Raw genomic sequence first — 16,699 nt, 5'->3', positions numbered from 1 at the left:
CTTCCCCCCGGGCTGAGGAGCCTGACCCTGAAGACTGGATACATAACTGATGCTCCTTTCCCTCTGTACTCATTCAGAGCAGATTATACTGATGTATGTTTTACTGTTGTGAGCCCGTTTGCAGACGCTTGACGTAAACCTACAGAAAGACAAGTGGTTGCCTTGAGTGTTTCTTTATTCTGCAGAATTGTCACTACAATCTCTGTTGAAAAAATGTTTGAAAAAAACAGTTTGAGACATGATGCCTTATTAGCTCATACGTGACAAACATGTAAGCCTCTCAAAAGTTATGAATGCAATTACAAACAAGATTAATAAAAAAATATGCCAAAAGAATAATGAACTGGGTGTGTTGATAAAATACTCCACAAAACCTAAATTAGATTTTTCCTTGGCTTGTGCATAACAACCAACAAATGTGAACACAGGTGCCAGTTGGAGATCCCCAAACTGACTAAAGCACACATTAACAGTGTAAACAAAAGTGATCTGTAATCACAGAAACACGGTGTCACAGTTCTATTCTATTTTATTCTTTCAGGATCATGTGTCACAGGTGAGAGAAAAATGCTGCTCAACCCATGGAGCATCATGCACAATACCTCTCCACCCTTTCTTGCCTTTCTGGATGAACACAGGAGCACCTTCAGCAATAGACTGATACAATCAATGTGCACCACTGAACACAATAGGATATCCTTCCTGCTAAATTTAGCTCATATTACTACTTTTTATCTATATATCTATCTGTCTTGTTTTTATTACATCTCCTACTTACAGAGGAAATCACCCCTTAATACAGTTCATACTTTAAAAAAAAAATTCTTTCTTTATGCTTGTAATTTGCAATTTAAGTAATATAATCCTAATGCACCTGTACATTTTTCTTCATGCCTTGTAATTTATACACCCCGGTACCCAGCACTTTCATTAATGCATTGCACCATTTGTACTTCACTCATCTCACTCTAAATGATATACAGTATATGTATATATTCTATGTGTATGTATTTTTTCTACTTTTAATGTTAGTATGTAAATAGTGTGTTTTTTATATAGTACTGTGTATAGATTTACTATATTTTACTATGTAGAGTATACTGAGGTTTTTAGACACAAAAAGGTCTGGATAAAATGGGTGGATTAAGTAATATCTTAACTTATCCTATTCATTGTCCAGCTTTCCAAGCATGTTTTATTTAACACAAAATATTAGTATACTTTTGCAAGGTTAAGAACCACAAAAGAAAATGTATCCTTTTGCTAACAGTGGTATATTGTTACTGTTACAGACAGGCGGGGGACACAGAGGTAGACAGGAATGTTCTTTATTAAATGATAAAGTCCGGCGTGGTTCGTGGTCGCCCCGAGGACTCGACTGGACCGGGTCGAGGAAGAGAATGGCGACGCTCCGGACCGAGACAAGGAGAGCTGGCTCTGGACTGGCAAGCGTAGTGGAAAGAGCTGGGCCGGCCAGGCGGTGGACCCGTGAAGCCTGGAGGTGGGTCCCAGTAGACAGCAGGCTCCGGAGGCGAAGTTGGCCGGCAGGCGAGGGTGATGTGGCAGTTGGTGTGGTAATAGGTTTGCAGAAATCCGAGGACAGACTGAGGCTGAGATCACCGGCAGAGTGTAAGTCTGTGGCAGAGACAGAACAGAGTTACCACCAAGGCAAAACAAGAACAAAGTGCTGACAGAGACTGGTTTATTTGTGACACTTGAAAAGTGGGATGAACTCTCATAGAGTGGGGTAGTTTGAGTTTCACTGCAGAGGGATTAATGATACGTTCGATGATGAATGGCCCAATGTAACGGGGGGACAACTTTTTGGATTCTGTTCGTAAGGGAATGTTTTTGAAGACAACCAAACTTTCTGACCTGGTTGTTGTTTGTGGATGAAACCCAGAAGAGAGACTGACGGTAGTCCCCAGCACCAGGCAGAAAGCTCTCCAGACTTGAGAAATGAACTGGGGGCCCCAGTCGGAAACTATGTCTAGAGGTATGCCATGGAAATGGAACACATGTTGCAAGAGGTCGGCTGCCTCCAAGGAAAGTTTGTCTAGCGCCACGAAGTGGACTGCCTTTAAAAAATGGTCCACGATGGTTAGTATGGTGGTGTTACCGTGTGAAGGTGGTAACCTGGTGACAAAGTATAAGGCGATGTGAGACCATGGACGGCTGGGGATGGGGAGAGGTCGGAGCAAGCCCGCCGGGGGTTGAGAGGCCTTTCCCTGAGCGCAGATGCAACATGCGGCGATAAAGGCTCGGGTGTCCGCCTCCATAGTGGTCCACTTAAAATGTCTCTTAAGCAAAGAGAGGGTACGGGTCACCCTAGGGTGTCAGGCGAAGCGAGAGTTTTGCCCCCATTGAAGCACCTGGGAAAGAGTTGAGTCCGGGACAAACAGGCGATTAGGGGGCCCGTTCCTGGGGTCTGGCTGGTCACGCTGGGCCCCCCTAACTATCGACTTAATCTCTCAGATGACGGTGGCCACAACACAGGCGGATGGGAGAACAGTATCAGGTTTGGGGTTGCTATCCAGGGTATGATGTTGACGAGAAAGTGTGTCAGGTTTGGTGTTCTTGGATCCGGGACAGTAAGTGAGGGTGAACCTGAAACGGCTGAAGAACAGGGCCCAACTTGACGGGAGTTTAGTCTTTTGGCCGTTTGGATGTATTCCAAGTTTTTATGGTCTGTCCACATGATGAATGGTTGCTCAGCTCCCTCCAACCAGTGCTGGCATTCTTCCAAGGCCAACTTGACTGCCAGGAGCTCTCTATTCTCGATGTCATAATTTCTTTCGGCCAGGGAGAGATGCCGGGAAAAGAAGGTGCACGGGTGGAGTTTCTGGTCAGTGGGGGAGCACTGGGAGAGTACCGCTCCGACACCAATATGCGAGGCATCTACCTCTACCGTAAACTGTCGTGTGGGATCTAGTTGTACTAGGATGGGACCTGAGGTGATAAGGGCTTTGAGTTGGGCCAAGGCCATGTCCGCTTCAGGGGTACAGACGAAAGGGATCTTAGTTGAGGTGAGTCTCATAAGGGGAGCTGCCACCCGACTGTAATCCCGAATGAACCTCCGATAAAAATTAGCAAATCCTAAAAACCCCTGTAGCTGCTTCCGGGTAGTGGGTGTAGGCCAATCCACTACCGCTTGAGTCTTGGCTGGATCGGTCCTCATCTGCCCACTCTCAATGATGTAGCCAAGAAAACTCACCAAGCTGACGTGAAACTCGCACTTCTCCGCTTTGACGAATAGCCGATTCTCCAGAAGCCTCTGAAGTACCTGGTGGACATGGAGAACATGACTGGTTTGGTCCGGAGAGAAGATGAGAATGTCATCTAGGTAAACGAAGACAAAACGATTCAGAAAATCCCTTAGCACATCGTTCACAAGTGCCTGGAAGACAGCCAGGGCGTTCGTTAGTCCGAAAGCCATCACTAAATATTCAAAGTGACCCATGGGGGTGTTGAAAGCTGTCTTCCACTTGTCCCCCTCTCTAATAAGACGGTGTAGTCCCTCATTCGTCCAGGAGTGTTCTATCGTAGAAAAGGTTTCAGTCGTAGTCACACGTAGTTTCCGTCCTATTTTTTCACAATTGAGAATGACTTCCGGATAGGAGTCGAAACGTCTTGATCCTGAAAACAGTGTCCAGATGACTACGACTGAAACCTTTTCTACGACCCCTCTCTAATACGCACCAGGTGATATGCGTTCCGGAGATCCAGCTTAGTGAAGACCGTAGACCCCTGAGTTAATCAGTGGCAAAAGGTAGTTGTTTTTAATGGTGATTTGATTGAGGCCTCTGTAGTCAATGCAGGGACATAGTGTCTTGTCCTTCTTAGTTACGAAGAAGAAGCCCGTCCCTGCTGGTGAGGAGGACACATGGATGAGCCCAACGCGTAGTGAGTCTCTGATGTACTTCCGATGTCCCAGTTTCCACTTTTGCAGGTGCTAGATGTATCAGAAATTGTCAAAAATAATAGTGGTTTGAATACTGCTATTAAGTAAAACATGCAGGCAAATATGATAACATTTTACATTTTACCATGCTATAATATACGTCTGATTAAAAACAAGGTCATACCAGGTGTTGCACTGGTTAGGGATTTTTGTTCCCGGTGCATAAAGACGGCCATCATGCTGACATGGACATTCATTTTCTTTCACACAGGAGCCTTTGCCATCATCGATGAGGCCACCTGGACACTGACAGCCAGATTCACACTCTGTGGAGACCTGGGAAGATGATAGAAAGCGAGAAAAAAATTACTGATATGGTTAAAAATTACTGTTCAAAACTGTGTCACCACAGTATATTCAATGTTTTACATCTTCAATTTAACATACTGTCCAACATTAAATTCAGGAAATAAATATTAGATCCATGATTTGAGACTAAGAGGTCAATTTGGACACAGCGACAAAAATAGCTCACACAATCATCGCTGTCCAGATTCAAACAAGTTCGAGCACACTGCAGTCCAAGCTCTCCTGTGCCCACAGTGGAGCAGTTGTAGAATACTTTTGGAGAAGGGCATGCTGTAACAGAAGTAGAAATTGATTTAATATACACTGTATCAACCAAATGCTTGTGCTGTGGTAAAGAAACAAACAAAAAACGTAAAAAAATTACTTGATGAGTGGGCTCTCCAAGACTCACCAGTGCTCGTCTTTGATGCTGATGGACTTTCCTGGCTTGATGTAGACTTCGTTATGGTAGCAGGGACATTTTGCCATGGGGACGCACGTGCCATTTTCATTTAGATAGAGACCCTCAGAGCAGGAGCAGCCATCCACAGGCAAGAAGTCAGAAGTGCAGCTTTGCTGCTTTGAGCCAAGCGATCTGCAAGTCAACTGGCATCTCTGATGCTTGTAAGAGAAGGTCTGAGATTCTGGGCAGCTCCTTGTGTATTTATCTGTTTTGTGCACAATGTGAGGATGGTTACTTCATAGTTTTATGACTAAGTAATGAAAAAGAAGATGTTCATCAAACTCCAGAAATCCTTTTACCACAACATAATGACAGAAATCCTTACCGCACACGTTCTCTCTCCAGTCTGTCAAGAACACTCCCTTTGATGCACAAGCTCGTGCATAGGAGGAGAAGACGGCACACAGGCAGGCCTCACTCTTCTCACAGTTACAGCTAGCATAAGTACATCGCTGCAGAAGACAGCAAACACTTTTAGAGAATTACAATCCCATGAAAATTTTATTCAATGAAAGGCAAACAGAAAGGTTTTGCTGTACCTTATAGTACATCTCAGGATCCACCGCTGAATGGCACTGCGCAAAGGTACTGTTTGGACTTAGCAGCAAGGCATGACAGGCACATGCTGGATCTGAATTTGCAACCCAAAACAGGAATATGTTGACATCACCTTTAAATAAAGAGAAATACAAAATCAGATCATTTGCTAATGTCATAGCATAAATGACAGAAGACAATAATATTGTCGGACCCACCTGAGTGGTATGGCAAACTGATGGTCTGCATATTCTGCTTTACTGTGCCATCGGAAGTGAACATTAATACCTGAATAAAAACAGAATCGATCGTTAAGAGTCAGAATGAATTTATAAATGTCTTCTTAACTGACAGGCTTTAATTCACATTGTTTCTGTCATTGTTCAGCAGGATTTTAAGGCTCTTAAGACAAGTGTCAGACTTCTGATTTGCACATGGCACCAACTGAACCAGGATGGTATTTTTTTTTGCAATATAATATTTTGAACTCTTATGGATATCTGTTTCTGTTTTGGTACAGTCACATGTGAGATTTGGTGTTTTGGGGGTTGCTGAGCAACATGTTTCTAACCTGTCACTCAGTGTGGTGCTATCTGTATTTACTCATTCAATATGTGTTCCTTTCTGACTGACTGACTGATGCAGACAGATTTGGTTAAAATAAGAAAAAGAAATGTTACCAGCATTATTGAAATTTCTTCACATGCACATAACTACAATACAGTCTGGTGTGGATATTGATGACACTGGCAGACAAAGCAAGGAAACACAACCACACACATCTCCACTTCATTGCTGTCACTGATAGCCTTTTATATTGAAATCGCTCATATTTTTTGCTTCCACCCTCTTTGAGTAGTGATTAAAGTTTTTTGCAAAGACATGGAAAACATGCTCTGAATTGACATTTGACACCTATCACATGTTACTGATACTGTATTTTCTGTCATCCATATCTCTTAATTAAACAAGCAGTTCTACGAGGACTTCTAGAAAGTGGTAGCAATGATGTTGTTTTGTTGAGATTGTGCTTATCTATTCCAGGCTTACTCTTTAACTCTTTAACACATTTCTGGTAAAGTTAATACAATATTTACTGAACTATTCAAAATCATGATATTACAACTAACAAAATGTTAGATGCATAAACACAAATTCTTAAGTTTATTTATTATTAGTCATACTTTAAAAGTGTAATCGATTGTAAATAAAATAATAAACATGCATATATGCCCACAATACATTGAATTACAAGACCACCACCCGCTACAACCTCAATAATAAACATAAAGTAGAATTATCACCTTTCTGACAGTGTCAACAAAAACTAAAAAGTATAATTTATGGCACAACTGTTGTATTTGATTGGATTAGATTATACAGATGTACCTAATAAAGTGACCAGTGAGTGTACAGTATCAAACCATATTGGCAGGTATCTTATAACCAGTAGGCGATTTGTTAATGTTTAACAGGGGGGACCCAGTTCCTTTCATTCACCCGTGCCTAGCGAACCGACTCATGAACGACTCTTTTGGTTCTGTATTTTTCAATATTTTTTAATTCCCCCGTAGCTATGTAGTTTAGAGAATATTATAGATCCAAGACGAAACTGACAGAAGGGTGCAATTACAAATCCATCTGCTGCTTCAGCACCACGTACAGCGCCATGGATTTAACAATACACAGCGCAGTTAGGCTACTGATATTTCAGAGCCATGGTCGGGGCCGTAGATTCTAACTTGCACAAACCTCCGTCAGATAAAGGATCAATGAGTCAGGCAGACTAGACTAACATATTCAACTAAACAACCCCTCTGCTCATGCACTCTCTCTGCTACTAGGGGATGAAGAGGGGGGATGGCAGGTTAACAAGGTACATATTCTTTACTATTTTTATCATATTTTTTCATATCCTATTGTCTCTTTTATATTTCTGACTTTTTCTGACTTGATTTGTGACTCGCAGTACTTGCTTGCCGTCTTTCTTTATATTTTTCTACTTACTATGTTTATTGTATACACCATAATACCAAAGCAAATTCCTTATATATGTAAACCTACTTGGCAATAAAGCTGATTCTGATTCTACTAACAAGGGAGATGGCTTCCTCCCTCATATCACCTACTGCATATACTGTAAAAACAACAGATTTGGGGGGAACAGCCTTTAGAGTTCAAACTACTTGTTCTAAGAATAATCCTCAGGAGATACTAAAGCTGGTATTACACAATTATAGAAAAGGGCTGAGTGTTGAACAACAACTAAACAGACAAGCTGCACACTGTTGTTTTGTTTTAGATTAAGAACCACCAAAGTAAAAAAAAATCAAATCCTACATGTAGGTATATATTTTGGATAGTTTGGTAAAGTAATTTTGTTGAGTTTTATTTCTTTACATGGTATTTTTGTTATAATCTTTGTTTTTTAAAATCATAAATTATGTAAATTCATCCTAAAGCAATACTTTCTGTTGTCTTGCAGTATTTAACTTTTGGGTTATCTACTATATGCTATAATGATAAAATCAGGACCCAAAGGCAAATATCTCATGCAATAAATAATAAGGCCCATAATATTAATTAAACTTATGGAAAATTATATTATGTTGTGTTTCAAGTTACTGTTGGTTTAAATGTGGTAAGAGAAGATGATGCATGATTTAAATTGCAGTTGGATTATGAATAGCACAGGATGTGTAAATAAGACTACATCCTTGATTACTGTCATCCTCTACCTGCAGTATCAACTTAAAATACTTGAGCTAGCACCATATTGATAGAATGACACACACACAGAAAAACACACACAGATTGATGATGCTGGAGCTGTCACACAATGTGCTGGCCTCATAATCAGGAGCCACTTTGCATGGCATGGCACTTGGCATGTGCCCAGGAGAATCCACCAACCGACTACTGATTATCGCAACTGATTATCGGCCCGCTTAACCACCTAAGCCATACTGTAGGCTAAGACAACTTAAAATACTACTCCAATATAACTGAATAGTTAATTATGTACCAAGATAATGCGCAATTAAACGTTTACTCATTAGGGTCAGTGTTTTTCCTTCCAATTTAAGGGTCACCATTTTTTGTGTGCAAGCAAATTGAATGGCTTGCAGCTGGTTGGTAAAAACAAAAATAAATAAATTACCTAATTTGTAATGTAAAGCTTCTTTTGAGTATCTAGAAAAGCATGCAATAAAAAAACATTATTAAATTAGCAAGTATATCATAAGTCCACATACAGCTGGAAAAGGGTCTCTGTTTCAACAGTCTGTATCTGTTATCTTCAGTTTTGTCACTTTATCAGTCAGTTATCCAATAGGCAGATGTACCAGCTGTGCTGGTTGTCATCATGTGCAGACTCAGAAAAAAAAATGCTGCAATTTATGATATTTTATTTGGATTAACATTTTATCTACAAACTATGAAACACTGGCAAATCTTAGCATTAAAAGTACATACAGTACATATGACTAAATCATCATAAATGGGCATCTATGGAAAACATATTGTCAGTCAACTTGGAGCTCTATTAGCACTAGGTATTTACAGAATAATACACACTGTAAATTGGGTATACACATATATATCTACTGTGTGTATGCACATGTATACACAGCACAATTTCGATGCAGTATATCATTCTCAGTGTGGCTTAACATTTGAAGGGCCTGTGGTGATGCACTTAATGCCAATCAAAGGTCTATCCAAGAAAGCTACTTTATTTAGTATCTCTAAAATGTAATATTAGCAATTGTTAGCTTTTTAATGGTATATTTCAAGATCTTATTTTCTCCAGATACATCTAATTTTCTCTCAAGTGTTGTCAAATGTTGCCTTTAATCACACTGACCTCAATCCCACTAAAAGCTGCCTCACGGAATTAATGTAATAGCTAGCTTAAGTTACCCCAAATTAATTATGCTAACTTGATATGGAAGGGAAACCATGGATGGAACAAACGAATATGTACCACTATCAGACTGCAGACCCACAAAAACTGCTAGCTTACTCAAACCCACCTGTAGTTCTTTTTGTAAATGATATAATTTACCACACAAGTGATTCCTGCAATTACCCGCTCTACATCCATGATTGGTTGAATTTGGAGAGAGAACCAGGTCTGTTATGCTGACCTTTGAACTCTGGGTGGGACCAAAATAATGGAGCCCCACCTCCTCTTTTTATTTAAAGGGTGTTATGTTATGATGACAGGATTTCATGTATATTGTCCATAAAAGTAACCTTTTAAGGAACCCAGACCCCCCCCATTGTCATTTGTTTCAGTTAATCACATCAGGTTTTTTCCAGCTAAGGTCTAAACCAAACCATCTGTTTGGTCCAAATCTGTATTGAGCCTGAATTTTACCATATCCCTTTTCTGGAAGTTGGCCAAATGCAGATCTGGATGATGTGGCTGGTGGTCAGTCACAGTGCTGGGCAGCCAGGTCTCTGTGGCACTGGTCAGCCATGGTGCTGGACAGTTGAGACTCTGAGGACAGCTGAGAGAGCCAATGGCAGGAGCCATGGGGTCCATAGTACCCCCTGAAAATAGCAAGGCAAGTCCCTTCAAAAGGTGACTGCTGAATGTCAGGGCGGCTCCTCAACTTGTTGGCAGGTTGCAGGCTAAAAATCCTGATGCTGAGCCAGGGTGAAGGCTGGAGGATAGCAGCATTCTCCTGAAGGCAAGTGCCGAGGGGAAGAGGAAGAGGGTATGTTGAATGACTAATAAAACGCAGACAGAGTCAGTGACGTGGCCGGGGCAGGAGGAAAAGTCAAAAGGTATTTTGTGGAAAGGTAGAGATAAAAACCAAAAATAAAAATTTCTTGCAAGCATAAATCATACTGTCTTATATGGTCATGTACAGTAATCATTACATCAGCTGCTAGAGGTAGCAGAACTAACATGAACCCTCCCACAAAGCACGTCAAAGTAGCCACTGTTTTTGTGTCTTGTAACAACTTATGCAGTGTTGACTTTGCATACTTTCATGCAAACTGAAAGACTAGCTCTGACACATAGCAAACAGAAAGGCTTGCTCTGACTCAGCTGTTAACACAGTAAAAACATGGAACTTAATTATGATTATAAGCTTTCTTTAAACAGGGAGGACAACTGCAAATAAGCTGTATTTTACAAGGACGCCCTGATTACAGTACATACAGAACAATAAAAGCAAACGATAGTTACAGTATACATCAATACATTATACAGCAAACAGGCCAAGGACATCAAAATAAGAAAGAAAACACATGCATTCACATTGCTCTATGTCAGTCAAACAAGATTTAAGTTAATTAAAAGGGATTAGCTTGTATAATTTTACAAACTTCTGCAGATTGTTCCACTTGTGTGGAGCATGGTAATTAAGAGCCAGTTTCCCAGGCTCAGTACTAACATGATGATTAACAATGAGGACCAAATAGTCTTGGGTCCTAGTGCAGTTTGAAGATGATCTAGTTAAAAAGACATGTGAGATACCCAGGAACTTTGCCAAGAAATGCTTTATAAATAAATAGAATTCAGTGCCGTTCTCTTCTCACTGCCAAAGACTGCCACCTAACTTTCTCATATAGTATACAACGATGTGTTCTAAATCCATCCCCATCGAGAGGTTTAAGAGTAGAGGCAGGAGAGTGCATATAAATTACATTACTATAGTCCATAATGGATAAAAATTAATATATTGGCATATTTAGAACTCAAAATCATTCAACCTACTAGCTATTGATGGTAATTTTGGTTATATTTATACATTTAATTATTAAACAGAGCTCCAAATTGATAGTTTAATATATTTTATGAGACTAAATTAATAAATTGACTATCAATTGTCTCTTCTTTAAGAGTGGTGCCCCGATGAACTTAAATTAATTAATGTTATTATTTATTATTACCTTTGATAATTTAATAATTAATTGTACCTACACAGTTTGGTGCCCCTTTACTGTGATTCCCTACACAGCTCACTGCTGTCTTGACTGCCTTTTAGATAAATTCCAATCTGGTTTCCGTCAGAAGCATTCCACTGAAACAGCTCTTCACAGAGTCTCCAATGACAAAATGATGTCTTCTGATGTGTGTGAATGCTCTGTTTTGGTGTTGCTGGATCTTAGTGCAGCTTTTGATAGTGTAGACCACAGCATCCTAACTGAAAGGCTTAGGCAGTGGGTGGGTGTCTCTGGGACCGCCCTGGACTGGTTCTCCTATCTCTCGGATCTCTCCGATCTCTCTGTGTTGCTTGGACCCTACATGTCTAAAACTGCTGCTCTTTCTTGTGGTGTGTCTCTTGGGTGCTATATCATTTGCTTTGTATATGTTTTACTTAGGTCATATTATTAGCAAAGGTATTTCATATCACTGTTACGCTGATGATATCCAGTTGTATGTCTCTTTTAAACCTGATGAGACTGATAAACTGACCATTTTGCACATTTGTCTGACTGCCATTAGGGACTGGATGGCTAACAACTTTTTACAGCTAAACGCAGATAAGACTAAGGTCCTTATCATTGCTTTAGATAGCATAGCTTCCAAGGTTGCTCAGTGTATTGGGTTCCTTTCTTCAGCTGCAAAGTCTAGTCTTAGAAATCTCAGTGTTATATTTGATCAGGCTATGTATTTCGATCAACATATCAAATCGTTGATCCGTACATGTTTCTTCCATTTAAGAAATATTTGCCACACTCAGGTCTGTTGTATCACAACCTGACCTAGAGATGATCATACACGCTTTTATATCATCCTGGCACTTCCCTTTTCACCTGCCTCAGCAAGTCGTCTCTGGACCATCTTCAAATGGACCAGAACGCTGCTGCAAGGCTGTTGACCAGGTCCAGCAGGTCGACTCACATCACACCCATCTTATCTTCTTTATGTTGGCTTCCCATCAGGTTCAGGATTCATTTTAAGGTTCTTGTTTTCACACATATATACATATATAACCAGTAGGTCACTTAGGTCTTCTGACCAGGGCTTACTGGTTGTCCCTCACATTCGACTGAAAACAAAAGGTGATCGTGCCTTTGAAGTGGTGGCTCCGACACTGAGGAACACTCTTTACTATAGACTTATGTCTGCGGTCTCTGATTATTCAAATTGGCCTTTGTCTTGCCTCATCCTGTCAAGTGTTTGTAATTTGGTGTGTTTTTAAGGTCTTTGTTGCTTATGTTTTATTGTTTCTTTCTTTTTACTGTTTTTATGGTCTTGTTTTTAACAATTTTACTTTTGTGAAGCACTTTGTGACCTTGCTCTCTGAAAGGTGCTTTATTAAATATACTTAACTTACTTATTTTTACTTATTTACTTACTTATTTTGTTTAAACCATCTCAGTGACCATCATTTCAAATTGTTTGTGGAATGATGACAAGTATTGTAAGTTAAATAATATTATGTCAGTATGGATTACAACATCTTGAGAAGTCCTGCCGCTAATAAAAACTGGTTGAAGGTAATTTGGCGAATCAACTGTCCTCCTTGAATCAACACAATGCGTGCTATTATGGAGAAATAGTTCTTCCTCGTCATGCAGCTGTCCACCTGTGGGAGTGGTCCAAAGCCATGTTTGCCCTTGGAGGAGCTCCCATGTGAGTAACTATTTGAATATGAGTACGTTTGAGTAGCAAAATAACTTATAATATTCCGCTTTCGTTTCCAAGAACCCCAGATAAAACAATGAATAAACAGACTTCAGCAAATAGCACTACAAGCTTGTATAAAGCTAAATGTGCTGGGATGGGAGCCAAGCTTTATGACCATGCCACCAGCTGGAGTGATCAATAACCTCCAAATTTGTGTGACTACTATGCATAACTGAGTGCAATTTGTTGTTCCACTGCCTTACTGAAAGATTTACACAATGTTTGTGATAGGTTTATCTGCATTAAATGTGTTGTATTACTGTAAAAGAATAGCTTGATTCAGGTCAAGCTTTGGTGGTGATTTGTGTTGTGTCTATGCAGACCAAACAGAAGACGCCCAAGACGAATCTGAAAGTCTTAGTCTTTAATAATGTATGGAGGGGAATAAAGAATGAATTATGGATAGCAGGAATATTTTTCTCTGTATTCATCTGTATACTGTATACTTAGCAGTACCACTTGATATTTGTCTTAGACCACGTGTATACAAATCCTAATGGATTGTACTGTTTAAATCATTTGTTGTCTTGTGATAATTTATCTTTTTTTTAGTTTTCTTTTTAAGATGTAATAATTCAATATGTAATTGAGCCATGGCATTAACATTCATGAAAGCTTACTTAATTTGTACAATTTAATTTGAGTTCAAATTACAGTTAGGACATCCTTAGACTTCAGCATAAGTTCTCAGACATCAGAAAAAAATGGCATCATTCCTTAGACCAAAAGGGTTCAGGCCACAGGAAACACATTATCAAGTAAGGTGTCATAAGTGAATCAGACTGATTAAAACTAAACTCAAACTAAACTGACACTCAGCAAACAAACTCACCTCATCTTGATGCTGGCCTACTCACAGCAGTCTGATACAAAGTAAACACCCTGAAATAGCATTTTCCTTGAGAGTGCATGCTGTCAGAGAAAAACACAATAAAGATGTTGTACACATTAAATAAAGGTGCTGTTATCTCACAGCACTGTATCTTATGCTTCAGCCTGCAGATATTTCTGTACTTTTATTAGTTGCAAGGACTTTTGACACAAGAAACAGCCTTGTGCTCCAAATTGCTCCTAGGCTCAACTACCAATGGACTGAGATACATGTTGCACACACTGTATGTAAACACCAGTGCACATCTGGATCATAGATCCAGAAATTATGGAAATTATGATGACATTTCCTACAAACCCGATTCCAAAAAAGTTGGGACACTGTACAAATTGTGAATAAAAACAGAATGCAATGATGTGGAAGTTTTAAATTTCAATATTTTATTCAGAATACAACATAGATGACACATCAAATGTTTAAACTGAGAAAAAGTATCATTTTAAAGGGAAAAATCAACACATCTCAAAAAAGTTGGGACAAGGCCATGTGTGGCATCCCCTCTTCTTTTTATAACAGTCTGCAAACGTCTGGGGACTGAGGAGACAAGTTGCTCAAGTTTAGGAATAGGAATGTTGTCCCATTCTTGTCTAATACAGGCTTCTAGTTGCTCAACTGTCTTGGGTCTTCTTTGTCGCATCTTCCTCTTTATAATGCGCCAAATGTTTTCTATGGGTGAAAGATCTGGACTGCAGGCTGGCCATTTAAGTACCCGGATCCTTCTTCTTCGCAGCCATGATGTTGTAATTGATGCAGTATGTGGTCTGGCATTGTCATGTTGGAAAATGCAAGGTCTTCCCTGAAAGAGACGACGTCTGGATGGGAGCATATGTTGTTCTAGAACTTGGATATACCTTTCAGCATTGATGGTGCCTTTCCAGATGTGTAAGCTGCCCATGCCACACGCACTCATGCAACCCCATACCATCAGAGATGCAGGCTTCTGAACTGAGCGCTGATAACAACTTGGGTTGTCCTTGTCCTCTTTAGTCCGGATGACATGGCGTCCCAGTTTTCCAAAAAGAACTTCAAATTTTGATTCGTCTGACCACAGAACAGTTTTCCACTTTGCCACAGTCCATTTTAAATGAGCCTTGGCCCAGAGAAAACGCCTGCGCTTCTGGATCATGTTTAGATATGGCTTCTTTTTTGACCTATAGAGTTTTAGCCGGCAACGGCAAATGGCACGGTGGATTGTGTTCACCGACAATGTTTTCTGGAAGTATTCCTGAGCCCATGTTGTGATTTCCATTACAGTAGCATTCCTGTATGTGATGCAGTGCCGTCTAAGGGCCCGAAGATCACGGGCATCCAGTATGGTTTTCCGGCCTTGACCCTTACGCACAGAGATTGTTCCAGATTCTCTGAATCTTTGGATGATATTATGCACTGTAGATGATGATAACTTCAAACTCTTTGCAATTTTTCTCTAAGAAACTCCTTTCTGATATTGCTCCACTATGTTTCGCCGCAGCATTGGGGGAATTGGTGATCCTCTGCCCATCTTGACTTCTGAGAGACACTGCCACTCTGAGAGGCTCTTTTTATACCCAATCATGTTGCCAATTGACCTAATAAGTTGCAAATTGGTCCTCCAGCTGTTCCTTATTTGTACATTTAACTTTTCCGGCCTCTTATTGCTACCTGTCCCAACTTTTTTGAAATGTGTAGCTCTCATGAAATCCAAAATGAGCCAATATTTGGCATGACATTTAAAAATGTCTCACTTTCAACATTTGATACGTTATCTATATTCTATTGTGAATAAAATATAAGTTTATGAGATTTGTAAATTATTGCATTCCTTTTTTATTCACAATTTGTACAGTGTCCCATCTTTTTTGGAATTGGGTTTGCATTTTGGATGAAAAAGAAATATGCAAAATAAGAGAAATCCTGCAGTGCCTTCATCACTTTTCACATTATCTTTAATCTTCAAAGGAACACTTCAGGAATAAAATGCTCAATCAATAATAATATGGTACAAATATGGCAGCAGCACCTCTGCACTTTGCGCTTTAGCATCACTGTAGAGTATGTTTGCTAACCTACTGAACATACTGTATTTCAGAAGTGAAAGAATTTATCAGAGACAAAATATCTCTGTTTAGTATACATGAGATAAATAAAAATACAAACATTAATGTTCCCCCAACATAGTCATTTCTAACTGTTTCCAACGATTTTTCAAGTTGAGGAGCTCCCACAGCCCACATGAAATGTATTCTTCCCATCAGCTTCGACATGTTAAACCTAATGATCACAGTAAATGTGAATTTATATCAGTTAAAATAGCCTCTGTTTGTGCCTCTCATTTATTACATTATAGTCAGAGAAATAAGCTTAGCATCAATTTTTCGAAAAGATAAATTCTTAAAATACATCTTCTGATGCACCTGAACATATCAGTGATTAAAAATAATGGAACAATAACATTAATATAGATAGATGTAGGCTATCTGATAATAAATGTTTTATTTTTGTCAATGTGTGTCAGTACCCTTCGTACAAATCAAGAACAGGTATGGACGGCAGGACTGGAATAGCAGAGAATGTTTACACACGTTTTCTTGTTTTCTGGTATCACCATCTTCTTTTTCCCACCTGGTTACACGTATATAGTATAGTAGTAGTAGTAAGATAATATTTAGATAAGATAAGAGTAAGATAAGAGAAATTTTCCTGCAGTTTTGTTACTCACTGCAAGTACACACACTGCATACCAGCTGTGCTCACACCACAGCAATATGTAGCTTATTCGAAATTTTCACAGCGAAACCTCACTGTTTTGAGAACTTTATTTTAAATTCTAGGAGATGCCAAAGCTTCAAAGATACTAAATATGTCAGTCTGAATTTGTGGAAAATGTGTATAAAATGATGCAAGATATCTAGAATATTTCCTTTT

Source organism: Siniperca chuatsi, linkage group LG4 (assembly GCF_020085105.1).
Source record: "Siniperca chuatsi isolate FFG_IHB_CAS linkage group LG4, ASM2008510v1, whole genome shotgun sequence".
NCBI classification, from domain to species: Eukaryota; Metazoa; Chordata; class Actinopteri; order Centrarchiformes; family Sinipercidae; genus Siniperca; species Siniperca chuatsi.
The sequence above is the reverse complement of the archived record's forward strand: the minus strand, read 5'-3'. Positions refer to the sequence as shown.